This window comes from Schistocerca nitens, chromosome 2 (assembly GCF_023898315.1).
Source record: "Schistocerca nitens isolate TAMUIC-IGC-003100 chromosome 2, iqSchNite1.1, whole genome shotgun sequence".
Lineage (NCBI taxonomy): Eukaryota > Metazoa > Arthropoda > Insecta > Orthoptera > Acrididae > Schistocerca > Schistocerca nitens.
In genome coordinates this window covers 854,437,344-854,449,525 of record NC_064615.1, presented here as the reverse complement: position 1 = coordinate 854,449,525, position 12,182 = coordinate 854,437,344, and positions in this window count along the sequence as shown.

The following is a 12,182-nucleotide window of genomic DNA, read 5'->3' as shown; positions in this document are numbered from 1 at the left end:
GGACGGTAGGACGCTTGGTAATACATACGGTAATAGCTTCCATGGTTCTAAATGGATCTGTAGAGACTAAAAACCGCATGGACAGTCAAATATCGGAATTCTTCCAACAAATAATTGAGGACGAGAGTTGCAAGTACTATTCTGAGATGGAGACTTGACAGGTATTCATGGCGGGCCACATCAAACCATTGAGAATATTGATGACAAAAATAAAAACTACTAAGAACAAAAATTGTACAACTTCTTAATTTCATGCTAATATTGATGAATCTCACCTTGCTGCACATGGCACTGACCGCATGTTTATTGCATACGTGGCAGATTACTTGGTATCACACGCAATCCTATCTTTGCAAGCTACCTCACTGATTCCAATGCTGATATGATTTTATAAGAAATAAGAATTTCGTGGCACCTTTACAGTTGTTGCAGCATTCTCAAAAATTGTGTCAAATAATTCTGTTTTTATAGCCGTGCACTGCAACAGAAATTCTGCACTCTCCTTGGAATGCACCAACATGCAAAACGGGAGACCCTCGGATTTGACTCCTTTGGGCTTATTTCTGTAGCGCATGCGAAGGACATTGCAGACAAGACGCTGTACTGTCGGTGGAAGATCTAGTTGCTCGAATTAGAAGTACAGCAACTTTAGATTGTGTTTCTTAGAAATTGTCCGCCGCCGTCTGTGTGTCTGTCTCTCATGTGGAGTACACGGGTACGATTTCCGGTGCTGCCAGGGATGTTACCTCGGTGAGAGGTTCAAATGGGTCTGAGCATTATGGGACTTAACATCTGAGGTCGTCAGTCCGCTGTAACTTAGAACTACTTAAACCTAACTACCTAAGGACATAACACACATCCATGCCCGAGGCAGGATTCGAACCTGCGACCGTAGCGGTCACGCGGTTCCAGACTGAAGCGCGTAGAACCTCCGGATCACAACGGCCGGCTCGGTGCGTGGAATGAGAAGTAACAGCTACAAGATCTGCGAAATCGAGACGAGGGCGGGTAGAGCGGTGTGCTGATACGATGCCCCTCAACACAACATCCGCCTGACCCTACCTTGCAGAGGATAACCCGGCGGCCGGCGGCCGGCCGCCGTCTTGTGGTCCTCAGCGTCTGATCGCAGAGCTTAGCTCGTCATCACCGATATCGTCCTAATTTATGATGTATGCAGGGCTTGGCAGAAAGAAAAGTGGCAGAAGTTGGAGCTTCAGAGGGCCAAGCATTCAGAAAAAAAAAACCGTTGGCCGTGGCATGAAAAGAAGAACAAAGGATAAATTAGGTTCAAATGGCTCTGAGCACTATGGGACTCAACTGCTGTGGTTATCAGTCCCCTAGAACTTAGAACTACTTAAACCTAACTAACCTAAGGACATCACACACATCCATGCCCGAGGCAGGATTCGAACCTGCGACCGTAGCAGCCCCACGGCACCGGACTGCGCGCCTAGAACCGCGAGACCACCGCGGCCGGCTGATAAATTAGGATTACAAATAAATTCCTAAGAAAAATTACACTTACAGTGTCGGCTCTGGAAATACCTTTTAAATAAGCGATTTGAATTAACACACACATCACTTCGTATTTTCGCCTTCACGCAGCTCTTGGCAGGTGCAAGCGAACAATAGGTGCGCACCGTGCAGGTAAAATCGGCCCATCGGCCATGGGGATAATGTTGGTTACGACTACAGAGCTCATTCACTTGCTTACCTGGCCCAAGAGACCCCAATTTTTCAAAAAATATTGTGAGTGCAGCGTGAGAATATTTTAAAGAAATGTCAGTGCGGCCGAAAATATCGTAGTACAAGTGAAAACAGTGTTGTGTCCGGATTATCGGTAGTAGAACAGGAGGCACACGAAGGTAATAGCATCGACAGCACAGCGTCGGAGCATTGAATGAAACGGCCCATGATTGTAGTTTACATCTTTTGGCCATGAATCGACTCCACGACCATCGGATTATCCTTTGTATTCTTTCCACTGGGCCAACCACTGCCTGAAAATTACGCTAACGTACATTACTCATGCCTCCCTCGACTTACGACTGCTATAGGTTTTTCTAAACATTTGGTCATCTGGAGCTTCCCCACGTGTCACTTTCAGACACCATAAATTTGGAAGAAATTTACGATGACTGGTAGGCACGAACTCCTTGTTAGTTTATATGGGATCTTACTATGTTTATAACCTTTGTGCTATAAATGTGGTAGTAGTCATGAGCTGTCTCTCTAGGTAACTACGAACGACGCTTTTACATATAAGGACAGATAAAAGCATGACGAATTCTGTTTTCTTTCTAGCACGAAAACTGATTGTTTCCGAACATTTCTATTAACTGGTACTGCGTTGCTCCTAGAAGAAGCAAGAGCAGCAGCATAGCCTGCCTGCAGGCGCCTCGGATACTCGCCACACGTTGTCTCCGTAGGGGTGCATTTTTTAAATCCTCTGAACACTTGAATGGGTGGCATGGAGAGTGTTACTGAACTGGGTGGTGTTAAAGGGATCCATTCCCATTTTAATCCCCAGTAATCAGGTCGAAGGGGGGTGTGAAACAATAGGACTGAAAAAGCTTAAGTAAGTGACATTTGGTGCTCCGCGCGGGATTAGCCGAGCGGTCGTGGGCGCTGCAGTCATGGACTGTGCGGCTGGTCCCGGCGGAGATTCGAGTCCTCCTTCGGGCATGGGTGTGTGTATTTGTCCTTAGGATAATTTAGGTTAAGTAGTGTGTAAGCTTAGGGGCTGATGATGGTCCAAATGGCTCTGAGCACTATGCGACTTAACTTCGGAGGTCATCAGTCGCCTAGAACTTAGAACTAATTAAACCTAACTAACCTAAGGACATCATACACATCCATCCCCGAGGCAGGATTCGAACCTGCGACCGTAGCAGTCGCTCGGCTCCAGACTGTAGCGCCTAGAACCGCACGGCCACGCCGGCCGGCTAGGTACTGATGACCTTAGCAGTTAAGCCCCATAAGATTTCACACACATTTGAACATTTTTTTTATTTTTTTTTTTTTTTTTTTACATTTGGTGCTTCAAATCGTGCTGGAATTTCGTCTAATGGTTTTGAACGGTCTCTAGTGGTCCCCCTCTACACCAGAGGAAATTTAACGCTTATTACCACTCCAAAGAGGGTATAAATATGTTCAGTGGGCTGCTGGACCACGATTTTCTCGAAGGGTTGAATCGTCCAGGGGTGCCAGCAGTGTCAAAGGTTGTGAAGATCATCGCCAAGTTGCTCACTGCAGTGCAGACTGTCATTTTCGAACTCTAAATGTGTGGAAATCAATGCTCCAGGGGGCGGTGTGTTTTCATTGACGCCCTTTATGATACCACCTGAGGCATCTTTGTGTCGATTCTGAGGGACAGTGTGTCTGAAATGTTTTTCTCGGCAGTTTTCAGCACTGGCTGTCACGGTTCTAACCCCCATCGCAGAGGCATCGAAGGAAGGGGTGAAATGTGGGTAAGAGGGGGGTGAGACGACCTTTCCACCATTTGACACGTTTACAATGGCATTTAACACAATTATGGTGCTATTTGGGGCCAATGTGACGTAACTGACCCACATTGCAAATGGCGTGAACTTCTGGGCACGTGGCTTTTCTTTCGCATGTGTCGACACTTTGTTGTTTGAAGCATCGCTGAACCCTATGGCGACGTCTCAGTGCGCAACGCTCTGGCAACATTGCAGAGGAAGAGGTAGTAGGCAGCGTTGAGCGAAATTTCAAACCTATGTGTCGCAGTGGAAGACAATTACAGGGTTTCGATTAGTTGATCCTGTAATTGTATGGCACAGTGTGCAACGAAAAAAAAAGACCCTCATTAATATTGTCGGATCCCGACAAGATGTCAAAGTGGTGCAAAGATAAATGTCCGAAAATGGTGCAGTTCACAAAATGAGAAAACTCTAGAGTTCTATGACAAGTCAAAATTACAGCAATCGGTTAACTCAAACAAATACCTAGGAGTACAATATAGAATGACAGGCCAAGTCCATTTATTACGGTGTGCTAATTTCTGTACTCGTGTGCTAACTGGTCTCACTGTTTCCCCCCCCCCCCCCCCCCTCCCCTGTAGATAGCCCCATACATATACAACGTAGTTCATACGCTCGTGCAGTGTTTAGTTTGTTGACTTCCTAGGTGGAACCTTTCATGTCGTAGATCCTGTCCGGTTTCAAACCTCGTGGGCCGAGGACATTTCCTAGCTATTCACTGACGCCCTTCACATATGGTAAGTGTGCTAGAGGAAAGTTCCATCCTCTCTTGTTTTATTTCGTTTGCCCTTGGTCATCTTTAGTGTAATGTTGTAGGCACAGCAGTTAGCACGAAACGTATGGTGTAGCTCTCTCAAATCTACTTCAAAGTTGTTAGTGTCACTTACTCGGTAGGCACGGGCAGACAGCGTGTACACAACTGGATACTTCTGAGCTAGGTAATGGTGGCTCTCCGCGTGCAGCTACGTATTTGTGTGGGTTGGCTTCCAGTAGACTTTGTGTCCCACTGTACCCTTTGCAGTTCCATACACCTCCACGTCCAAAAATGGTAACGCATCGTTGTTGCCGGTTAACACACCGTCGTTTTCAGTTTTGTGAGGGAACAGTATATTCCAAATGGTTCAAAAGGCTCTGAGCACTATGGGACTCAACATCTGTGGTCATAAGTCCCCTAGAACTTAGAACTACTTAAACCTAACTAACCTAAGGACATCACACACATCCATGCCCGAGGCAGGATTCCAACCTGCGACCGTAGCGGTCGCGCGGTTCCGGACTGAGCGCCTAGAACCGCTAGACCACCGCGGGCGGCAGTATATTCCTTGCAGGAAGGAAGTTTCCCTACTTCTCCGTGTTGGCCGCGAATAGCTTATTTTACTAATATGACATACTGATATCTATCGTTTGCGATAAATACAGCCACCTTTTCTCCACCAAAATCAGTTTTGATAGAAGCGTTAGTTTTGCAGTTCATAGTTAAAATATTTCAGACAGTGACGTGGTACAACACCAAGAAGATAACTCTCGTAATTAAACTGAAACTGTGTGCTTGATGAAACATTGTAATAAAAAAAAGAGTAAAAAAATCATGGACTCTTACTGAGAAGTTATGTACTGAATTAACAATTTTCTCTGATACGTATGTCTGGCTTTTATTTTGCATATGCTGTTACCAAGACTGGGTATGTGCGTGCATGTGTTCTGACTTCGCCTGCTTTTGCGGTGTCGGATGACAGGGAGTTCGCTGCGGTCGTCACAGTTAGCCGCTTCGCACGTCTGCTTTGCTTAGATCGATCTGTGTGAACTGGCGGCAACCTGTGTGCAATGTGATGTCTGGTGGCAGCAGTGTTCCAAAGAGCTGTCGGCTGCAGCTGCAGCAGCAGCAACGTACGCAAGAGGGGTGAGCGTTGGCTGGAGTAAGGGGAAGGGGGTAAGGGTTAGCCGAGGCCACCACAAAAGCGCAGCTGCACGACGAGCCGACTCGGATGAGGCGAAAGGCTGCGCAACCTTATTTACGCTTTTAATCTCTTTCTCATCCCAATTGTTAGTTTTAATTATTTTTCTCCGTCTTTTTTTATCTTCCACGGATATTTTTCTTCCAATTAACTTCTAAATTACTGTACATCCTTTTAACTTTTGTGTACACTCAGAGGGAGCTCTCTATCTCCCTTCGCTGGAGAGATAAAGAGCGCGGCTGTGGAACTCTGCACTTAAAAAAAGAAGGCCCTATTTTCTGCTTTTCTCCTGTTGTAATTATATCACTATCAACTATGGCTCTGAGCACTATGGAACTTAACATCTGAGGCCATCAGTCCCCTAGAACTTAGAACTACTTAAACCTAACTAACCTAAGGACATCACACACATCCATGCCCGAGGCAGGATTCGAACCTGCGACCGTAGTGGTCGCGCGGTTCCAGACTGTAGCACCTAGAACCGCTCGGCCACTCCGGCCGGCCACTATCAACTATGTTTACTGCATTTGTTCATCCATTAAAGTGAGACATGTAACAGAAAAATTAAGCACTTGCCGACAGATTACCATCAACTACCATCCAGCATCATAGTTGAACATGTATGTTACTACTTACACTGAGGTGGCATAGTCATAGGATAGCGACATACCCATACACAGATGGCGGTAGTATCGCACACACAAGGTATAATATCTGGGTGGGGGGACCTGTCTTTTGTACTCAGGTGATTCATGTGGCTGGAGTGTCTGTCGATAAATACACTCCTGGAAATTGAAATAAGAACACCGTGAATTCATTGTCCCAGGAAGGGGAAACTTTATTGACACATTCCTGGGGTCAGATACATCACATGATCACACTGACAGAACCACAGGCACATAGACACAGGTAACAGAGCATGCACAATGTCGGCACTAGTACAGTGTATATCCACCTTTCGCAGAAATGCAGGCTGCTATTCTCCCATGGAGACGATCGTAGAGATGCTGGATGTAGTCCTGTGGAACGGCTTGCCATGCCATTTCCACCTGGCGCCTCAGTTGGACCAGCGTTCGTGCTGGACGTGCAGACCGCGTGAGACGACACTTCATCCAGTCCCAAACATGCTCAATGGGGGACAGATGCGGAGATCTTGCTGGCCAGGGTAGTTGACTTACACCTTCTAGAGCACGTTGGGTGGCACGGGATACATGCGGACGTGCATTGTCCTGTTGGAACAGCAAGTTCCCTTGCCGCTCTAGGAATGGTAGAACGATGGGTTCGATGACGGTTTGGATGTACTGTGCACTATTCAGTGTCCCCTCGACGATCACCAGTGGTGTACGGCCAGTGTAGGAGATCGCTCCCCACACCATGATGCCGTGTGTTGGCCCTGTGAGCCTCGGTCGTATGCAGTCCTGATTGTGGCGCTCACCTGCACGGCGCCAAACACGCATACGACCATCATTGGCACCAAGGCAGAAGCGACTCTCATCGCTGAAGACGACACGTCTCCATTCGTCCCTCCATTCACGCCTGTCGCGACACCACTGGAGGCGGGCTGCACGATGTTGGGGCGTGAGCGGAAGACGGCCTAACGGTGTGCGGGACCGTAGCCCAGCTTCATGGAGACGGTTGCGAATGGTCCTCGCCGATACCCCAGGAGCAACAGTGTCCCTAATTTGCTGGGAAGTGGCGGTGCGGTCCCCTACGGCACTGCGTAGGATCCTACGGTCTTGGCGTGCATCCGTGCGTCGCTGCGGTCCGGTCCCAGGTCGACGGGCACGTGCACCTTCCGCCGACCACTGGCGACAACATCGATGTACTGTGGAGACCTCACGCCCCACGTGTTGAGCAATTCGGCGGTACGTCCACCCGGCCTCCCGCATGCCCACTATACGCCCTCGCTCAAAGTCCGTCAACTGCACATACGGTTCACGTCCACGCTGTCGCGGCATGCTACCAGTGTTAAAGACTGCGATGGAGCTCCGTATGCCACGGCAAACTGGCTGACACTGACGGCGGCGGTGCACAAATGCTGCGCAGCTAGCGCCATTCGACGGCCAACACCGCGGTTCCTGGTGTGTCCGCTGTGCCGTGCGTGTGATCATTGCTTGTACAGCCCTCTCGCAGTGTCCGGAGCAAGTATGGTGGGTCTGACACACCGGTGTCAATGTGTTCTTTTTTCCATTTCCAGGAGTGTAGTACAGTTCTCAAGGCTGTCAATTCAACTAATTACCTGGGTGTTAAAATTACGAACAACTTCAGTTGGAAAGACCACATAGATAATATTGTGGGGAAGGCGAGCCAAAGGTTGCGTTTCCTTGGCAGGACACTTAGAAGATGCAACAAGTCCACTAAAGAGACAGCTTACACTACACTCGTTCGTCCTCTGTTAGAATATTGCTGCGCGGTGTGGGATCCTTACCAGGTGGGATTGACGGAGGACATCGAAAGGGTGCAAAACGGGCAGCTCGTTTTGTATTATCACGTAATAGAGGAGAGAGTGTGGCAGATATGATACGCGAGTTGGGATGGAAGTCATTAAAGAAAAGACGTTTTTCGTCGCGGCGAGATCTGTTTATGAAATTTCAGTCACCAACTTTCTCTTCCGAATGCGAAAATATTTTGTTGAGCTCAACCTACATAGGTACGAATGATCATCAAAAATAAAATAAGAGAAATTAGAGCTCGAACAGAAAGGTTTAGGGGTTCGTTTTTCCACCGCGCTATTCGGGAGTGGAATGGAAGAGAGATAGTATGATTGTGGTTCGATGAACCCTGTGCCATGCACTTAAATGTGAATTGCAGAGTAATCATGTAGATGTAGATGTAGATGTAGATGTTGATAATGTTACCGATGTGATTACGGCCACACGACGGGATTAACAGTCTTGGAATGGGGAATAGTAGTTGGAGCTAGACGCATAAGGCATTATATTTCCGAAACCCAAGGGAAGCCGAAATTCCGAAAGCCGTAGTATGCCGAGAATACCACATTTCAGGCATGAACTCTCAGAGCGGGCAATGCAGTGGCCGACGGCCTTCACTTAACGACAGAGAGCAACTGCCTACAGTTGCCAGTGGTAACAGATAAGCAACACTGCGTGAAAAACTGCTAAAATGAATGTGGGACGGAGGACGAAGGTATCTGTTACGACACTGCCGTGAATTTAGCGTTACCGGATGTGTCAGCAGACAATGGACGCATGTTACTTTCCTAATTGCACGTCGTCATATGCAGCGTCTCTCCTGGGGTCGTGATCATATAAGTTGGACTCGCGACTACTGGAAGACAGTTGCCTGGTCAGATGAGTCCCGATGTCAGTCGGTAAGAGCTGATGGTAGGGTTCGGCTGTGCAGTAGACACTACGAAGCTATGGATCCAAGTTTAAAAGACACTGTGCAGGCTGGTGGTACCTTCGTAATGGCGTGGGCGGTGTTTACATAAAATGAACCGATCATTGACTGGAAATGGTTATCTTCGGCTACTTGTAGAGCATTCGCGGCCGTTCATGGACTTCATGTTTCCAAACAACAATGGAATTTTTAAGGATGAGAAATGCGCCTTGTCGCCGGCCCGCAATTGTTCGCGATTGGTTTGAAGAACATTTCCAACATTTCGAGTGAGTGATGGGGCCACTCAGATCGCCTTATATGAATCCAATCGAATGTTTATTTGGGATAATCAAGATGTCACTTTCGCAATTATGGACTGCTACAGAGGCAGTATGGCTCAATATTTCTGCAGGGTACTTCCAACGACAGTTTAGGTCCATACCAATTCAAGTTGCTGCACTACACCGGGAGAAAGATGATCTGACACGGTATCAGAACGTATCCTACGACTTTTGTTAACTCAGCGCGTAAGTTATCCAAAGCGATCAACGAAAATACCACTATGAGCCAAAACATTACAGTTAATGCCAACTACTCAATAAGATGACACTTTTTCGCAATGTATTAAGAATAAACATAAACGTTTTTCATTTCATGGAATCAGCAATGATCAGTGGCATGAGTATGCAGAAGGCAATGAAACCCACTCTATTAAAGACACATAATGTGACATTTGGCTTGCAAATGAAAAGTGTCGTTATTATCTCTCCATTGGCAAAAGCTTCCCGACCAGTCATCGATTCGGATCTCTGGACAGGACACTTGGCCTGTAAATGAAAAGTGTCATTATCATCCTTCCATTGGCGAAAGATTCCCGACTAGTCATTCATTCGGATCTCTGGGAGGGGACAGCAAAGACTCTGTGTAATAACCGCAAGAACAGGAGGTATACTTGGAAAAGCCCAGGTGATACGGGAAGATTTCAGTTAGATTACATGATGGTGAGACAGAGATATCGAAATCAGGTATCCATTGTAAGGCATACCCAGGGGCACAGTTTGGCAATAATGAAGTTTAAGACACTAGTCAACAAGGATGAATGCGCAAAGAAGTGCAATACGACAGTACTGAGGAATTAGGAGATACACTTGAAGTTCTCTGAGGCTAAAGATACTACGATAAGAAATAGCTCAGTAGGCTGTTCGCTTGAAGAGGAATGGGCATCTCGAAAAAGTACAGTCACAGGAGTTGGAGAGAGAAACGTAATTACAGGGAAGGTGACAGCGAAGAAACCATGGGTAACAGAAAAAAAATGCTTCATTTGATCAACGAAAGATGGAACTCCGAAAATGTTCAGGGAAATTCAGGAATACAGAAATAAGTCACATATTAATAAAAGAAATAGGAAGTGTACGGGAGCTAAGGCGAAATGGTTACAAAAAATAAGTGAAGAAATCGATAAAGAAAAGATTGTTAGGAGGACTGTCTCAGCATATAGAGAAGTCAAAACATCGTGCGACGAAATTAAAAGCAAGGGCGGTAAAATTAAGAATTCAAGGGGAATGCTTCTGTTAAATGCCGAGGAGATAACAGATAAGTGGAAAGAGTACAATCAGGGTCTCTATGAGGGGAGGACTTGTCTGATGACGTGATAGATGAAGAAGCTGGAGTCAGTGGTGGAGAGACAGGGGATCCAATATTCGATTTCGAATCTAGAAGTAGTGCGGGGAACTTTAAATTAAATATGGCAGAAGGGACAGGTAACGCTTATTTGGAATTTCTAAAATGGTTGGAAAAAGTGGTAACCAAAACAATTAACATTGGTGTATAGAACGTATGAGACTGGCTATACACCACCAGATTTTCGAAAAAAAATCATCCACGCAATTCTGAAGATTGCAAGACCCGACAATTGAGATAATTATCGCACAATCAACTTGACAGCTCATGCTTCCAAGTTTCTGACAAGAACAACATACAGATTAGCGGAAAGGAAAATTTAGGATCTGTTAGATGGCGATCAGCATGGTTTTAGGAAACGTAAAGGGATCAGAGAGGCATATCTGACATTGTGGTTGACAAAGGAAGCAAGAGTGAAGAAAAATTAGGACAATGTCAAATGTTGCAAGATGTTTGAAATCTTGAGAAAAATATGTGTAAGCTGTAGGGAAAGAACGGAAATGTGCAATATGTAAAAAGACCTAGTGGGAGCAACAAGAGTAGAAGACCAATAACGAAGAGCACAGATGAAAAAGGGTGTAAGACAAGGATACAGTTCAATTTGTCCGTCAAAAAAATTATTACGAAATAAACGAAAGGTTCGAGAGTGAGATTAAAATTCAAGGTAAAAGGTTTTCATGTTAAGATTCGCTGATGATATTACCGCCCTCAGGGAAAGTGAAGAAGAATTATAGAATCTGTTGAGAGGAATGAACAGTCTAATGAGTGCAGAATCGATGAAGAAGAATGACAGAGTCTGTTGAGTGGAATGAACAGTGTAACGGGTACAGAATATGGACTGAGAGTAAATCAAAGAAAGAAATTAGAAGTAGGAGAAATGACAACAGAGAGAAACTTAACATCATATTTGGTGTCCACAAAATACACTCCTGGAAATTGAAATAAGAACACCGTGAATTCATTGTCCCAGGGAGGGGAAACTTTATTGACACATTCCTGGGGTCAGATACATCACATGATCACACTGACAGAACCACAGGCACATAGACACAGGCAACAGAGCATGCACAATGTCGGCACTAGTACAGTGTATATCCACCTTTCGCAGCAATGCAGGCTGCTATTCTCTCATGGAGACGATCGTAGAGATGCTGGATGTAGTCCTGTGGAACGGCTTGCCATGCCATTTCCACCTGGCGCCTCAGTTGCACCAGCGTTCGTGCTGGACGTGCAGACTGCGTGAGACGACGCTTCATCCAGTCCCAAACATGCTCAATGGGGGACAGATCCGGAGATCTTGCTGGCCAGGGTAGTTGACTTACACCTTCTAGAGCACGTTGGGTGGCACGGGATACATTCGGACGTACATTGTCCTGTTGGAACAGCAAGTTCCCTTGCCGGTCTAGGAATGGTAGAACGATGGGTTCGATGACGGTTTGGATGTACCGTGCACTATTCAGTGTCCCCTCGACGATCACCAGTGGTGTACGGCCAGTGTAGGAGATTGCTCCCCACACCATGATGCCGGGTGTTGGCCCAGTGTGCCTCGGTCGTATGCAGTCCTGATTGTGGCGCTCACCTGCACGGCGCCAAACACGCATACGACCATCATTGGCACCAAGGCAGAAGCGACTCTCATCGCTGAAGATGACACGTCTCCATTCGTCCCTCCATTCACGCCTGTCGTGACACCACTGGAGGCGGG